General features: G+C 41.9%; 1 protein-coding gene across 3 annotated transcripts in view; it reads left to right on the forward strand.

The window, feature by feature from the left end:
• Positions 1-18,331, forward strand: part of ASTN1 (astrotactin 1) — a 314,886-nt gene that overhangs the window by 241,192 nt on the left and 55,363 nt on the right. The gene's annotated exons all lie outside the window — the stretch shown is intronic.

Raw genomic sequence — 18,331 nt, forward strand, 5'->3', positions numbered from 1 at the left:
CTCTGTGCCCATCTTTAACATTTCCAAGGTTTGGTTGCAAAAACCAAATCTCAAAATCAAAATGTTTAGGGAAATTTAGATGCAGAATGAGGTCAAAACTGTAAGCTTACTATGTTAGTTATCACAGATAACTAACACAGAGTCCTCTAAAGGTTCTTGCCAGCCACCATCCATTTTGCTACCCTACAGAGGACAAAGTATCAGACTGCTTGTATAAAGTAGGAGAGAAGAAGCAGTGAGCGTGGTTCAGTCTCCAGGAGTCACACCCAACTCTGCCTGGAATCCCTTTATAGCAGCTACATACATAGTAAACCCCTTCTTGCTTCATCCTGCCCTCTGCATAGGCTCATAGGCTGATTTGTGTTATGAGGGAATCTCTATCGGCCAAGTGTTTATATAGCTCTGAATAACAGCCTCACAAATAAATGTTTGTCCACTGTCTTGACAGCAAGTTAGTGTTCAGTTCAAGTAAGTATAAGAAATTGGAATTTTTTATACCTTCTTGATTCACCCTCTGATATAGCAGGCATAGTGGTCAGTATATTTGTATCTGATCAACCAAGACTGCTTTAGAATTGCCATTCATGGAATTTCTCTTGAGTTTATCCACATGGCATTCTGATGAGGCCAAGTTGTGGATATGGGACTTGCTAAAGGGCAAGTGATGAATTAGCACAATAAAAACTCAAGAAATGGGTCATCTTAAGACTCAATGACCAAGGAAGGTCTCCTCTGAGATAAGGGACCTCTGCTGTCAGCAGGGCTGCCACAGGGGCAAGTATGTCTCTGTGACTGAGGTGCTGTTGGTTCTCTGAGCTCCACACAAATTCCTGTTTCGCCTTGCTGAAGAGGTAGCAGAGCTATGATGGCCTCTTCTCTGGCTGGGCACTTTCTCCCAGAAGAAACAAGAGATTTGTGTCTGGGCTACAGTGGCTGCAGTCCTTCATTCCCCTCAAGCCTTGATTCCTGTGAACTCAGAAACAAAACCACAGGCTTCTGCTATCTCTTCAACTTTAGAATCTTAACATTGTTCTGATTCCAATTTGCCAAGAGAGCAATGTAATATAAGCAAATGTAGATACTACCAGTTCCAGCTGGCAAAGCTTTCTTATGTTTTCATGCCAGAGCCTGAGGACTGAACCAGAGGGCTGAATCCTCTTCTATTTCTGTTTGCCAGTGGTTCAAGGATTTCCAGGGTCTCAGATTTCTGGAAGATAAGAGTCTGACCTTACCAAGAGCTCCTAGTTCTAGACCTTGCCTCTCTCCCAAGCAATGCAGTGTCCTTAAGGTTAAATACTGAATCCAAGAGGGAATTCTGTCCACGGTCTTGGCATTGTGCCCCACTCATCTTGATTGCAAGCCTTTCTTGCCAATCAGGGGCTAGTTTTGCCACAGTGTAAGTGTTGACTTTGGTTCTCTGAAATATGGTCTATATTAATCTCCTTGCTTGTTACTAATCTTAAAAGACATTCAAACATTTTAGTAGGTCTACGTCAATCTCTATTTACTACCTTCATTCCTAAAACTTACCTGTAAGTTATAGGGTTTATGTGTTCTCTTCTTTAGTCTGGTTCTTTAAATATATTTCTCCTCCTTAGGTATCAATTTCCTTTCATTCCAAAATGCTGCACAAGGGAATGTCACTGATAAAGAATGATACGTGTGTAAGACAAAGGGAGATATTCTTCTGTCCTGCTCTCTGAGAGGGCTGATACAGAACGGAACTTTACCCTAGGAGTGACAAGTGTGCTGCGAGGGCTATACCTTCTGTGACATGCAAGGGACACTATTTTTGGATTGGAGTCCTTTGATTACATGTTATTGCCTACTCTGACTTGAAAACCCTTCTAGTAAAATGAGTTTCTCTGTTTCTTATTTCTGTACCTATGACTAGATACCTAAAATTACGTATGGATTGAATAGGAAAGGAAGTTTACTAGTGTGAAATGAAATGGAAAAAGCACAGGACTTAAGGATGGAAGTCTAGAGTCAGCCAGGTGATATTGCTTTAGTCAATCACTTATCTGGACCTCATCTGTAATGCCCTCTCTAGTTCTCCAGCCCCGACAGTTTAGGAATCCTTATGAATCTTCCTTTACATAGGATGGGTTCTCAGGTTAAGTATTTGGTAAAAGTCTCCCCTTCTCTCTACAAAGTCATAGAATTCTCATGAGTAGGTTCTTTGCCTTGTTCAACTTTAAATTCCAAGAGCCACAGAGCCAAGCACATGGTAAGCACTCAAGGTGTTTGCTGTTGCTGTTGCTTTTTTGTCACTGACAGTGGTGATGGTGGTAGTAATGGTGTAAAAGCCCCCCTGAGGTGGCGACTTCCATGTGGGTTTTATTGCAGATATGTAACTTGCTTTAGTTATGCCTCAGGAAAATTCAGAGATGAGTGTTTTGGGCCAGATCTTCAGAAGGCAGCCTCCCATTTAACAGGCACTTATTTATCATGCTAACACTATGTGGTTTGCCATATCAACATTGAGGATCATCTTGCTCAAGGTAAGTCTGATGAAGCCTTTTATTTATTTATTTATTTATTTATTTATTTATTTATTTTTTCCAAGACAGAGTTTTGCTCTTGTTACCCAGGCTGTAGTGCAATGGCGTGATCTCGGCTCACCGCAACCTCCGCCTCCCAGGTTCAAGAGATTCTCTCCTGCCTCAGCCTCCAGAGTTGCTGGGATTACAGGCGTGCACCACCATGCCTGGCCAATTTTTGTATTTTAGTAGAGACGGGGTTTCTCCGTGTTGATCAGACTGGTCTCGAACTCCCGACCTCAGGTGATCTGCCCACCTCAGCCTCCCAAAGTGCTGGGATTACAGGCATGAGCCACCACGCCCAGCTTCTGTCTTAATTTGTTTTTACAGAGCAAGTAAAACATTCCAGAAATGAAATTCTCAACCTCCCCTGTCCCCATGTCTAACCTTACTCATATCTTCTCCCATCGTTCTTTGCCCACATGCCTCAGAAAAGGTCGGGAGGTTCTTCGTTTCCAGACTAACTTCACCTGCGTGCCGCCACCCATCCCTCCCTGCTTCCTCTAGACCTCACTCCTTCATTACCCTCCTCCTTTTTAATCTTCACAACCTCTTCAGTCACTGAACTCTCTCTTCTTCAAACTTGTATCTTCCTAAAAAATAATCCTTTTATAAAAACACGCCCCTCTTTACCACTGTTCCTTTTCAATGTATTAGCACCTCATTTCTTACAAGAGTAGTTTATACCTCTTTTCTCTACTTCCTCACCTCCAGTTTACTCTTCAAATTATCACTTTCAGCTGTTTTGCTCTACAAAAACAGCCCTGGAGAAGGAAGCCTACCCTACAGCTTCTTAATTGGAGATTCCCTGATGTCAATCCTGTGACCATCCCATGTATCTCAGCAGAAGACTGTGTCCCTCTTGACCAGGGCAGCTTTCTTGAAAATCCTCTCTTCTCTTGATGCCCCAGATGTAATTCTGTCCAGATTCTCTTCATAAATCTTTAGCCTTTATTTCTCATTCTTTTTTGCCCATACTCCTCTAAAGAAACCATGTACATCTTGGTCATTTCATGGGGTTTTGTCCTTAGTGAGTCTCTCCCTCCTACTGCTGGGCGCTGTCCTTTTGCAGCTACCTCCACTGATGCTCCTAATTCTCTCCTTTTTTTCTGAGGCTTGAAACCTCCTTTGCTCTTGAGTGTTTAGCATTTCTACCAGGAAATTCTCAGGCACCTCAATGATGGATGCTTTCTTTTCTCTTCCCCGTAAGTACTACACTGTGGTAGATTTGTGAACTCCATTGATGGGTCACAGTGTGGAGTGAGGATTCCTTCTTGATCCTCCTCTTTACTCTCCACATTCAACCATTACAAAGTCCTTTTCACCACCTAAGTATGTCTTCAACAGGGTCTCCTCTTCTCCATTTCTTCAAGGTTTTCAAAAACTATTGCAATCGCTCCCTCGTGTGTATCTCTTCCTCTTCCGTTTCCTGCCACTCCACTCCATTCTACAACTCACCATCTGTTATCCTTTTGTTTTTTTGAGACGGAGTCTTGCTCTGTTGCCCAGGCTGGAGTTCAGTGGTGTGATCTCGGCTCACTGCAAGCTCCGCCTCCCGGGTTCATGCCATTCTCCTGCCTCAGCCTCCCGAGTAGCTGGGACTATAGGCACCTGCCACCACGCCTGGCTAATTTTTTGTATTTTTAGTAGAGATGGGGTTTCACCATTTTAGCCAGGATGGTCTTGATCTCCTGACCTCATGATCCACCTGCCTCGGCCTCCCAAAGTGCTGGGATTACTGGCGTGAGCCACCGTGCCCGGCCTGTTATCATTTTTAAATGCTATCTAATGACATCACTCCTCAGCTTTAAATTCTTCAGTAACTCCTTTCTGCCTTCTCAGCATGAACAGCTGACTGCACTCCCTGTATTAGTTTTCTGTGGCTGCTATAACAAATTACGACAAACTTGGTGGCTTAAAAAAGCACATATTTATGTTTCTTAGAGTTCTGGGAGCCAGAAGTCCAAACTCAGTTTCACTGGACTAAAGTCAAGGCATCACCAGGGCTGGTTCCTTCTTTAAGCTCTAGGGAAGAATCCCTTGCCTTGTTCTTTCCAGCTTCTAGAGGCCACCTGCATTCCTTAGCATGCAGCCTCTTCCTCCATCTTTAGAGTGCATCACTCCAGTCTCTGAGCCACATAGACTTCTCTATGACTTTGACTCCTCCTGCATCCCTTTTATAAACACCCTTTTGATTGCATTGGGCCCACCCAGAGAATTCAAGATAATCTCCCCATTTCAAGAACTTTAATTCAATCACATTTGCAAACTCTTCTTTGCCATTCGCAGGTTCTAGAGATTAGGACTATGGGAGCCATTTTTCAGCCTACCACCCCCTCTCACCTCTCCAGCCACTGCATCACTGACTGCTACCTACCCCGAGTACCCTCCACTCTGATGACATAAGGTTATCTTCTGTCAATCCAAAACCTTTTCATTTGTTTCTGCACAGTTTAGGGCCCTAGAGACTTCCTTCCTGCTTCAGTCCACGGTCAGAGATTTGCTCTCTAAAGTCTCCACCACTACTCTGTCTTACTCAGAAATTTTCTCTCTCAAATGCTTCTCTTGTCCTCCACTTGAAACTCTCTTGTCCCTTTGTGTCTGTTCTGTTGCCTAATTCCTGGAGGCATCTATCTCTCTTTCCAGGCCCTGACGATCAACACATTAGTCTTCCTGGCTATGATTTATGTTTCTTGCTTGCATTTTTGCATTGCCTCCTAAAGGTCTATAAATTGCTAGACCTTAAATAATTAAATAATACCCTGCCAAGTGTCAGGCCCCAACATGGGTCCAGGACTAAGACTTCCCTAGTTTGAAAGAGGGCATCCAGGTTTTTCACACTTCCAAGCCTTGGGGCATGTGATTCTCAATCTATCGAAATTGCCCTCCATTCTACCATCTCCTCCTTCCTACTCTGCAAGAGCTAGCTCCAACATCACTCCCACCAAGCCTCCTCTGACACTCACACAGGGTTCTCTGCTGCCTGTTTTATGCTCTCACAGCTCTTTATATGGATCCTTTGGCAGCACTCTCCACATTTCCCTGGATTGTCATTTCCCTGCATGACTGTCTTCCATAATAATAGATTTGACAGTATTTACCATATTTCTCTTCTTTTTTTAATTTCAAAAGTTTATTTAAAGTAATCAAAATGCAGAAAACAGAATAAAATGAAAAGTAAATCTTCTTCCCACTCCTATTGCCCAGTAATCCAGTTCCACTCCCTAGAGGCAATCAGGCAACCACTGCTACCAGTTTATTGTCTATCCATCCAGAGATAGTCTATTCCTAGCCAATGGAAGTGAACAAAGCAAGCTTTAGAAGAATAGATATTCTAGGGTCCGGTCTTTCTGTAAAATTATAAATACATATATATTTAATTATTTTATCCTTTCTCTCAAAATATAGATATTTATATATAATATATATTATATATGTATATGAGTTTGTGTGTATATTTATAAAATATACACATACATACAAACATGCATAGTTATAGAGAAACATGTACATGTAATCTCAAAATAAATTATCTGTTTGCTCCAAGATTAGAGATATGGATGAGGGACTTTTATTTTTTTGGACTAAAAACTTCCAAATTGCTTTTCCCACAAGCATCTGCCACTGTTATAATAAAACTCTTTTAAAAGATTGAAAAGAATATTCTGAAAAGTTTATGTTATCCTGAGTTAACTGTATCAGTGAGGTAACTGATAACAAAGGAAAACATACTTTTTATCTGCAGAAAGCTGAGCTTTGGACCAAAGTCTGGGAGGAATTACAAAACGATATGACCACGTCTTATTAATCTTTGAGTCTTCATCCCTGAAACAGTGCCTGGCATGTAATTAACATCCACATTTTGTTAAAGGAATGGATCCTTTATATTTTCTTACTTCATAAGAAGCCAGTACAGAGATATAGATCTGTATATCCCAGAGAAGTAACCAAGAAAAAAGGAAACCGATTTTAAATTAGAACTTTCAGGGGTTTAATTGTAACCCTCACCTGATGCACTAAGCACAGTACATTTTTTTTTCTTTTTCTTTTCTTTATACTTCATTCAGGAGTGGATTTCCTTGGGTCTTTCTTCTCTTCCTTTTCCAATATCACTTTCATTGTTGCTTTAGATCTGACCTTTGCCAACGCCTTTTCTTGCTATTGCTTTTGGTGCATATCAGCAGGGTTATCTGGGTGGACAAATTGTAATAAGCAAGCTCTTCCTTTCCACTGCATATTCTCGTTCATAATCCACATTTTTTTTCTACATAATCTACCTTTTTTTCCTGGCCAGTTGCTTCCTTCCCTTCGGGAAAGCTGAGAAGAATGACTTGCTCTCCCTCTGAGGCACAAGCTGAGAGTTCATCCTCTAAGGTGACGCTCAGGCTCTAAGCAGCGGTAAATCAGAGTCAAAGAAAGGAGTAAACCACCTACATGGCATTGTATTTCCAGCAGACAAGATTTCATGTCTTCCACATTTTTATGTGGATAAAGCCCAGGAAGACTAAATTGGTTCCTCTCCCAGGATGGTTAACAGACCTCTGCTTTGGCTGAACCAAAAACAACAGCTGAATCAGCAATCAGCCTTCTAATCCTGCTCTGTGAATGCGGTCAGCCTAGACCTGTCCTTGTGTATTTCAGGCTGATGCAGTTCTTAGGCTAACTTGCTTCATTGTAACATATGGCATAAAAATGACACAAATTTATAGAAATCCAATGAAGAGTCATAACAAATTTCTATAAGGCTTTACGTTTTACAACCCCAAGGTTGCAAACTAACTCCAAAGGATCTTTCTATATGCATTTACAACAACAAAGTTAGCACTCAAGTAGAAAAGCAATTATGGCATACAGTTACTTTCTCTAAATGATTAATTAATTCATTTAACAAATGTTTTCTGAGGGCCTGTTACATGCAAAGCCCTGTAGTGAGCAGAGAGGGGATTTAGAGAAGGCAGCTGTTCCACAACATTCACAGGCAGACAGGCCTGATGAAGGTGCTGCCACAGCGAAGCCCACTGGTGTCATAGACAGAGCCTCCCTAAGACACTCTAAAGCTTTCCTAAACATATGTGTGAGGATTTAATTTGAGTCTGCAGGTCCCTAGGCTCTGATGCAGCGAGTCCAGAGTAAACTAGATATGTAGGTTGAGGGAGAAAGTTACTAAGAATAATATTATCCAATAGCTACCTTTTTTTTTTTTTTGAGCAGGCACTTTGCTAAGCATGTTATATCGCCTTTTTCATTTAATCTTCAAACATACATATCTTTTAAGTCTTACCCTCCCCATTTTATAGATAACTAAATAATAATAATAATGAGAGCTTAAATAATGTGCATGTGGTCACAGAAATAGTAAGTAATAGAGTCAGGATTAAAAAGAATGCCTTGGCCGGGCGCGGTGGCTCACGCCTGTAATCCCAGCACTCTGGGAGGCCAAGGCGGACAGATCAGGAGGTCAGAAGATCGAGACCATCCTGGCTAACATGGTGAAACCCCGTCTCTACTAAAAAATACAAAAAAATTAGCTGGGTGTGGTGGCGGGTGCCTGTAGTCCCAGCTACTCAGGAGGCTGAGGCAAGAGAATGGCATGAACCCGGGAGGCAGAGCTTACAGTGAGCCGAGATTGTGCCACTGCACTCCACCCTGGGTGACAGAGCGAGACTCCTTCTCAAAAAAAAAAAAAAAAGAATGCCTTTACCTACTGAGATGGACTAGGAATCGCTTCTTGCCTTTTAGCCTGCCAATTGCACAAAAACAGATCAAAGTAGAAAAGTTTGTGGACAAAATGAGGTAGAATAAGAAACAATTGAAGCCAGGAAACTGGTCTAAGGTAAATCCACATGGACCAGAAATCAATCCTGGGTAGATTTCATGGTGATCCACTGCCATTAACTCTTAGTTTTTTGTATTTTTGAGTGTTGTGGGATTTATTTTGGCCATGATCCATAATGACGACACAGTTGTTGGAATAGTTTTTGTCTCTTATCCAACAGTGCTTCTTAAAATGTAATACGCATATGTATCACCTAAGATCTTGTTAAAATGGAGATTCTAATTCAGTAAGTCTGGGTGGGGCCTGAAATTCTGCGTTTCTGACAAGCTCCCAGATGATGCCAAAGCTGTTAGTTCCAAGACCACATTTTGTATAGCAAGTCTATATATTTTCTTGAAGACCTGCAGGCAGTGGGTTCTCTTACTGTCTTTTCTCATCCTGTCTAAATACAGAAACTTCAACACTGGAGCCATGGCACGGTGGTCTCCAGGGTTATGTCCTGATGTCAACTCCACAGAGAAGTGTCAGGCAAGAGGACTATCCTGAGTGGTTTTCACTTTGGACCAAGGCTTTTCTTTGATTAGGCCATTGATCACTAGGCTTGTGTGCAGAAAATAGTTTGTGTGCAGAATTGAAGAATTGAACTATCTAAAGCCCTCAGGCACTGAAAGGAATTGGAAACATACCGAAAATCAGTATTAAAGGCAATAAGCTGGCTTTTTTATTTAATAGCTTTGTACTACTCTAGGCAACATTTTCCTAATCTTACTATCTCAGGAAAGCTCTGTCTAGGTTGCTTAAAACAGTATTCAGATGAGGCCCTCATTTTTCCCTCTAGAAAGTTTTTGAAGACTTTTGCATCCTAACCTGGATAGTATTTTGGTTGATGGGAAAATTCTAGTGCTGATGAAAGCTCCTTTCATATAATTATGAGCCTGACAATAGTAACATATTGTCTCTACCATACAATTTAGTAGTTAATTTTATCATATTCTGGACTATTCCCAACTACTCCAGATATGTAAACTTTGTCTTCAGAACTTGATTGATTGCTTCCTGGGATGGGCTGTTCATTTATTTAACACCTTCTATATCTAGTCATTGGACTAGGCTCTGGGGATATGATAATGAATGATGCAAAAAATTTTCCTGCTTTTCTGGAGCTCATATCCTAGGGAGAACAGAGAGAAAATGTCAAGTAACAAATAAATGAAGGAAATAATTTCGGATACTGATAGATGCTTTGAGGAAACTGAAGCCAGTTGATGTACCAGAGGTTGACTGAAGGGTTGAAGTAAATCCAGATGGCCAGCCCAGAGAAGGCCTCAGTGACGGTGATTTTGAGCTGAGACTTGAAAGATAAGGAGCTGGTCATGCAAAGATGGGAAACAGAACAATCCAGGCAGATGAAATAGCAAACACAAAGCCCTTAAAATTGTTTTCTGAATTCCCATAGCTCCTAGAATAATGCAGGACCTACAGGAGATAATTGCTAAATATCAGAATGATAACCAACATTACTGTGGAAAAAAGAGAAGCCTAGATCCCTGGATGGGGTATGTAGAGAAGAAATTCTATTTATGGCCAAGCTAAAATGGGGCCAATTTGTTTAGCGCATTTTCTTTTATCCAACATATAGCTCAATGTGCAACTGGGCTGGCCATGGAAATTCAGACCCAGGAGAAGTAAGCATATGGCTAGAGGCTAAATAGTACAAGACATATATTTACCAGGCATTTTGTCTTGATTAAGTTATAGTCTCCAGTCCACCACTAATTATCTCTGCAGGAAATGTGTTGAGGAAAAAAAAAATCACAAGATAAAGGATAAGGGAAGGGAAGATTCTACATCAGATGTGAGAATCTGAACTTGACATCATTGGAGTTTTCACATCTTTTGGGGTGAGTACTTCTTGTCCTAAGCAATAAAATGTCTATACAGTAGTCCCCTTTATTTGCAGGGAATCTTTTCCAAGACCCCCAGTGGATGCCTGGAACCTTGAATAGTACTGAACCCTACATATACTAGGGTTTTTTTTTTCCTGTACCTACATACCTATGACAAAGTTTAATTTATAGGTAGGTAGGAGATTAACAACAATAACTGATAATAAAATAGGATAATTATACTGTAATAAAAGTTAGATGAATGTGGTTTCTCTCTCTCAAAATGTCTTATTGTACTTATTTCTGGACTGGAGTTGACTATAATTAGGTGAAGTGGCAGAAAACAAAACTGATGATGATGGGGGCCTGCTGTATTGCCCATCCTACTCTAAGGCAACATGTTGAGGGAAAGAATACTGGATTGGGATCTGGGAGAACTGGGTTCTTTGTTTCAATTGAGCCAGTAGCCAGTCAGCTGACCTAGGGTAAATTATTAACCCTCTTCAAAATAATTTTCTTATCTGTATAATAATGAACTTAGATTATACTTAGAGTTTCTTCTAGTTCTAATGTTCTGTGACTCTGTAAACTCAGCAAATGATTTCTACTTCTGATAAGGGAATGCAACCACTTAATAATGCCTGACTCAAGGTTAAATAGGTTAACTCAGTTGATATTGCAATGGAAGTAGTTGAATGTAGTTGTTTGTAGCAAGGGTTTAGCATTAGACAGAATTGCATCAAAATTTTTATTAGATGTGGTTCTTGAGAAATTTACTTAATGGCTGTGAAACTCAGTTTCCATGTCTGTAAAATGGGGCTAGCAATACTTATATTAAAAGATTGTACCAGGATTGGATACAAGGTTTATACATAAAGCGCAATATCTAGTATTTTTTAAGTGTTCAGTGCATTGGGACTCATATTATTATTACTACATTACTATTATTATTAGCATTATTTGAATGAAATTTGAAGCTCATCTACCTATTTTTGAACAAAACAGCAACGATAAAAATTTAAAAAGGATGTTAGTAAAACTTGCCCTGGGTAAAATTCACTGTTTGTACAACACTGATATATATTTCAGATGTCATAAATCGTCTACTAACTTGTGGTTAGTGGAACAGGAGGGTCAAACTCCATCCCAAAAATTAGGATCAGGATCACCTCGTTTGCCAACCATATTCAGACCTTGTCGTAGCCAGTTTTATTGGAAAAGATCAGGAAACAAATACCACTTCTTCCACCCACGTGAGAATTTTTTTTTTTTTTTTTTTTTTTTTTGCAGTGGGGGCTGGAGTGGACACTGTAAGAATGTGCTGTCTGTGGAAAAGAATCCCAGGCTGGCCTCAAACTCCTGGCCTCAGGATCCTCCCATCTCAGCCTCCCTGGGGAAGCTTTTTGATAAGCAGCCTGGGGGTTACTCCCTTTTAAGTGCAAAGGAACTGTCAGGCACATCCTCCAGAGGTGGGAAAAATAAAAGTGCCCAGCTGTGTCAGCTTCCCTGTGACCTACGATTGAAAGTCTGCATGGCTGGTTCCACAGGCTGCATACAGATGCAGGTGCAGATAACTCTGGTTCCTCACAGGGGGGACTCCGGCTCCATTAACAACCCAGTTTCAACAGAGTGCAAATGGGGGCTGAGAGATAACATTAGTAGTTTTGTGTTTTTGTTAGGCTTGTTTATTGTCCTGATTTTGATAAACAATCCTGCTTTAGATAAACACTTTTATATTCTCCGAGGCATAAAGGGGTCAACAATTGTTGAAAGGTCGGGGCCATGTTCACAAATCTCTGAATTCTCTTCCTACTCCTACCCCATCTTCTGCAATACGTTTTACCATGTACAGCATCTAGCAAGCAGTCAGTTAATATTTTTTGAATAAATGAGTGAATGTCATATTTTTTCTCTTCTTCTTCCCTTTCCTAGAAATGATAGCATATTGCTTAAGAGAGCATCTCCCCAAACACCCTCCCCTCCAACCTCCTGGCACCAGCTCACCCTTTTATGCTAAAGGCAGTCCTGTTCCAGCTTCTCATCCCTCCTTTCATATCTCCATGTTTGCTGTTTTGTATGTGTGAGGTGAGGTTGGGGTTGGGGGATAGATAATTTGATGTCTGGGAATTTGGCATTAAAAGAACAGGCTGGACATAAAAACCAAGTAATTAAACACAAGGTGAGACCAGAATTAATTATTAGGACCTGGGTTAGATGCATTTGTGTACCTCCAATTAGTGATTGTTATTGTAAGTTTCCAGCTACCAGTTAATGTTGTAGGAGTCAACAGTAGTCTTTCTTTTACTACCTTTTTTATATTTTCCTTTCTTTTACAAAGTGAGTAGGAAAGTTTTCTTTGCAGAAGGTGAGGGAGTATGTATTAGGTATAACATGCAACCTGTGTTTAAACTGAAACAAAAGACACAAAAATACTTTGACCTAAACCAACAAATAATGGAACCCCTTTCATCTAAGCTCTTGTTCATTTGGCCACTAGCCATTTTCTTTCCATTTCTAGTTTACATTCCTCTGTTGTCAGAGACAAGGTTTCCCTGAATCTCATGGAACTCTTTGAAAGTTGGTTCAATTAATAGAAGATATAAGTTACAGGAAAAATACAAATGTATAAGAAAAATCTAATGTTAAGGAAATCAGTAAGAAATGAATCAGGTAAGTAACTCATTTTTTGAAAATGAAGGCAGTGACATCATTTTCAAATGTGGCCCTAATGGCCACCTACTCTACGAAATGCAGGTGATTAACGCTACACTAGTCAAAGGTCCCAGAATACATCACTTCGGTCTCTGTTACTGATAAGTAGACAGTTTTCCAATCTGATTAACTTCTCTCTCTTGGAAATTTCTAGATGAACTTTGTCTTTATTGGTGACATATTGCTGTCTGCAGAGTCACTGGTACGTAGGCTTCAATTAGCAGCACCTTGAGGGAAATCTATGAATTCCTTTGCAATAATGATGTATATGCATTCATTCAAAAAGGTGTATTGAGTGCTTATTATATATAGATCAGGCACAGTGTTAGGCACTAGGAATGCAGTGGTTAATAAAAGAAGACTTGTAACCCACTGTGGAATTTTAGATGTTGAGGGCAAAGCTGACAGCTGGCAAGCCAGTGTCCATAGGACAGTGTGGCTGAGCCCTCAGCGGAACCCATGGGAGAAGCAGGAAAAACTGTTGTAAGACTCAGAACACACTCCCCACATTCATAGTTTATCCCATTTCTTGCGAAGTTTTTCCGGGACAAGATTTGGTTTTCAAGTACCAAAGTGCCTATACCAAAGGCAGCTGCCCTAAGAGGGACCCCGAAAGGCACTGTAAGGGGAAACAAATGGGGAGGTATGGGGAACCTTGAATGAAAGACCTTGCAACATAAAGCATTTCTGGGGAGAGGATTTGTCCAGCTAGATTAGGCCATCCGTGGGTCATGTGGGATGCCCAGACCACTCCTTTGCAGTTTTGTGAAGGATTGTTCATAGATTGCTAGAGGTCCAGTGGCTGCCCACTGAGGCTGGAGGGGGGACAGCACCTGTCTAAACAGAGTTCATACCCTGGGGCTGAGAAAGCAGTCACCCTTATCTCCTCCTAAAGCCCACCATAATTAGAAAGCAGGAGATGGCTCCACTAAGTCATAACCATACAAAGCCCATCAGCATGTTTAAGTCTGGCAAGGGAGAGCACCATTCCACTCATTTAGAATTAAATACTACAAAAGCCCTCAGTTTAGAGCAATTGCAAAAACTAAGCAGGTTCAAGCGGGCCTTAAAGTGTTTTTGCTTTTGCCTATTAAAAAGAAAGAAAGAAAAAGCAAAGTAGAAAGAAGCATTTCTCCAGCTCAATTTCTCGATAAATCTGCCAGTTAAAATATGTGCTTTGTAGGTGAAATGTGAGTGCCAGTACCAGGGGAAACCAGCGTAATAGGGTAAACCCGCAGCTGGCACTCCCCTGACATTCTTCTCTGTCCTTGGGGTTTTTCTTCAGTCAGGTTTATTCCGCTAGAGGCAGCTTATAAAGTCACTCTTTATATTTGCCTCCATTGCCCATGCAGGCTGCCCTGGTTCCTCCTGTCAGTTTATTATAAACCTAGTCGATTACTGTGGTAATTGGTTCTATATATATTGATGTGTTTGGGGGGCATTTTCAGCTTTTTGTATTTTTATTTGGTCTGTTTTGCCTCTTCCCTTAGAGAGCAGGGACTCTGTCTCTACTTTACAACTCCCTCTGGGTGTTGTGATAGATTCTGCTCACAGTGGGTTCATATTCAATACCGACCATGGTAAGGTGGATGAGGATAATCAGGAAATGCCAGCTCCCAACCTTTACTGGTCTATGAATTCTTTTACATGGTACAGTAGAAAAAAGAAGTGTGATTCCTTCAAAATTCCCACACCACTCTTTCTTTGGGGGTAATTAATATATTGGGATCTGTATAGAGCACATGTCCTGCATTCTTTGGGCTGGTAAAGATCATTAATGATCTATAGTTAAACATAAAGGCAAAATGAAACTGAAGAAAATCTCTTTTGTAATTCAATAAGTTATTCTTTCTTAAAATGCTTATACTTATTTATTAGTCATTTAGTGAACATGTACTGAGTATTAATGTGTGCAGGTTTGGGGCAAGCAATCCCGCATGAGAGCCATAATCCCTGCTTTGTTAGAGTGGGAGTGAAGGAGACAGAATATTAAAAAGAAAATAAAGAATCCACAAAATATTATGAGTGTTGGATGGGCTATGAGGGTAAAGAATAGGATGCTAGGATGGGTAACAGGGGCAGTGGCCCCCTTTAAAGAGGGTAGTCAGTAAAAGCTTGGCTGAGTAGCACTTATGCCAAGATGTGGACGGTGAGCCGGACGACAGGTGTCCCAGGAAGAGGAAATGGCCAGTGTAAAAACCTGTGGTGGAGAAGGCTGGTGGGGTTGGGGCAGGACAAGTGAGGGAACAGGGGCCTGGCTGGAGGCTGGGAAGGCTGAGATTGGCCATGCAGGGCCACACAGACCCCAGCTAGGCTACTGGGTAGGAAGCCACCAAGAGGAACGCACCACTTAGATTTTTGTTGTTTGAATCCCTCCTGCACTGGATGGAAAATGGCTTCAGGGAAAGCCAGAGTGGACACAGGGACACCATTTATTGACCTAAAGCAGTAATCTGGGCAATGGAAAGGAAAGGACACAGAGAAGAAAGAACAGATCTAGGTTTGTTTAGGGGATAGAGAAACTTGGCAATAGAGTGGGGCTTGGGGAGGGAAGAGCAGAGGAAGAGGAACCAAAGAATTCCTATATATTTGCTTGAGTAACTGATGATGTGGAAGTGCCAGTTACTATAATAATTTCAGAGCCAATGAGATGGAACATGTTGCAGGAGGGTGAGCAGTAAAGAGCTTCATGTAGGCCTGTCAATTTTGAGTTGCCATAGAGATATCTAAGGGGAAAAGTCAAGGAGGCCATTGGATTTGCAAGTCTGGAGCTCGGAGGAGAGGTCAGAGCTGGAGATGCAAATCTGTGAGTTCTGGAGAATTCAACTAGTATCTAAATCCCTGGGGATAGATGAGCTTACCTAAGGAGGAAGACAGAGAAGAGAAGTAGGCTCAGGACCCAGCCCTGAGTTGTTCCCACTGTAAGGAGTAAGATAGAGGAAAGGTTGGGGTAGGGGGTGCTTCAAAGAAGACTACGAAGAAACAGTAAGGAGATAGGAGGATCACAGGAGGGCTGCAGTGACAAAAGGAGTGAACAGCTGTGTGTTGTGTGGCTGAGAGGCAGAGTGAGATTAGTAGGTCAAGGCTACTAATTATTGCCAAGTTCACTTGGAGAATAATAAAGTATTATAACTGCAAAATCTCTGAGAAATAATTATGATGGAAATAGATATGCAGGAATTTAAAATTATTAGTATTTTTGACAAACACTGTTTTTCTCACCACCCTGTGAAGTGAGAAGGTAGGTTACATTTTATGACTCTGTTTGGTGAAGGCACATGGTGAGTTGTGCCCAGTCATGAAGGGCACCTTGTAGAACAGAGCTTTGTCCCTTGAGGTGTCTCCAAGATTAGTGTGCTGTCCCAGATGTGAGGATGCTGGCAGTAGGACCAGTCTGCACACAGGACATCTGTCCACAGACCCTGTGTCCTTGCACTGAGGCCCTTTCTCTCATCTGCTGGTAGCCCAGCACCCTTTACTCCACAGGGCAGAACTGAAACTGGAATGCAAGGCTTCATAATTCATCATCCTTCCCTCCCAAAGCAATGCATTTGTTTTCCCTTCTGTTAAAAACCAGGAGAACTCCAGAGGCTTGTCCCACTGCCTGGGCATGTCTTTGGCTTCTGGATCTGCCCACACTGCCCTAGGATAAGCATGTCTTCCCACAGGGATGCCAGATGAAGCATGGTCATCCACAGAACAGTTTTATTATTACTAGTCAATATTAACATGATAGCAAACAAAAGAAAATCCTTACTCTGCCCAGTTCTCACCGTGCCACCCCACCCTGGGAAGAGTTCCATTCCACACATACCTACAGCTACATGTGATTGAGTGCCAGGCCCTATGGAAAGCATTAGGAATACACTGATGAATAAGAACTATGCCTGCCCTCAAGTTGTTCATCAAGTCTCTGGGAAGAGTCCAGGAAACCAGAAATTACAATGAGGTATGATAGGGGCTACCAGAGACCTGAGAAAAGGAAGCACCAAAGAGGAGGCTCCGGATCTGGATGGGGCAGGATTGAGGAGAACCTCCCTAGCAGGAGTGCTGCCTGCACTGAATGAAGGAGGGTGAGGGAACCTCAGGCCGACTCTGGGAAAAAGGAGTTCTAAAAAGGAAAAAGGCACAACCCTGGGTTGTGAGAAAGTGCTGTCCATCTGGCCAATGTGGGGTAAGTAGGGGAAGTGAGGCTGGAGAGAGGCTGGTTGTGGGCGGGGCGGGGAGGCGCAGGTTCAAAGGGCCGACCTGCCATGCCCTCTTGCCTGATTTTATCTTCAAGTCCCTTGAGAGCTACTAAAGGATTTCAGCAGGAAAAGACATCTCCTGATTGTGCTTTAGAAACATACATGTAATGACAGCGTGGAGGATGCTTGGGAGATGTGAAAATGAGAGGGAAGTGTACCAGTCAGGAAAATTTTGGAGTAAACCAGGTGGGAGCTGCTGAGGGTCTGGATGAAAAGGGAAGAAATATCTAGTGGAAAGTTGATAGGACGTTAATTTAGGAAATACTGCCAATAGGTGACTCTTTGGATGTGGAGGGTGAGGGTGTGGTGAGCCATAGCAGTGCCCACTCATGGAAATCTGCTAGGGAGACATATATGGAAAACCTGTGGGCTCTGCGGGAACCCCCTCAATGATGGCACAGTAAGAATGTAGAGATCTTTTACCCAGATATTAAACTGGCTGACTTGGATTGCTGAGCAGCAGAATTACTGCCTTTTTGGACAGTACAATTTGTTTCTGGATGCTGACATGTCTGGGGATGCTGAAGGCAGCATTCACCCTTCTGGGGTGTCTACTCAAAACTCCAGAGCTGCAGGCACACCTACCTTCCTGAGATATAAGGGAGGAATGGGGAACCTACATACTCATCTGCATCCTTATCTCACAAATAACCTGTGTTTGGCCATGACTCCAAGGAAAAGCACCTCAATCCTAGCCCCAGCCATTATTCGAACACAACCTTGAATTCAGACGGACTCAGTTATCTGGCCTAGCACAAGAGAAAGGGTCAATGGTGAGTCTTTTCTAACTCCAGTTTTCAGATTCACTGTAGTAAAGATCCCAGTGATTTTTTTCCATTGAAAGCCATTTGGGTGGATATAAACCAGGGACATGGGTGAAAGACTGAGAATGGGCAAGGGAAGTTTTGGGTTTGTAAAACATATTAATACCTCTCTGCAGTAGCTAGCAGTCATGTTTGATTCTTGCCATTCCAAGCATATGTTTTCTTGTTATCTTTTAATTGGTTTTTATTCTAAATTTAACACTAAACAGTCTGTGATGGTAGTGACTGCAAGCACTAGCCAGGGACATGTGAGACATCGGGACCTTATCATACCCTCCCTCTCCTCCCCGCATCACACCGCCTGCATTAAGAAGCTGGAGATTGCTCATTGTACCCTTTCCTG

Source organism: Pongo abelii, chromosome 1 (genome assembly GCF_028885655.2).
Source record: "Pongo abelii isolate AG06213 chromosome 1, NHGRI_mPonAbe1-v2.0_pri, whole genome shotgun sequence".
NCBI classification, from domain to species: domain Eukaryota; kingdom Metazoa; phylum Chordata; class Mammalia; order Primates; family Hominidae; genus Pongo; species Pongo abelii.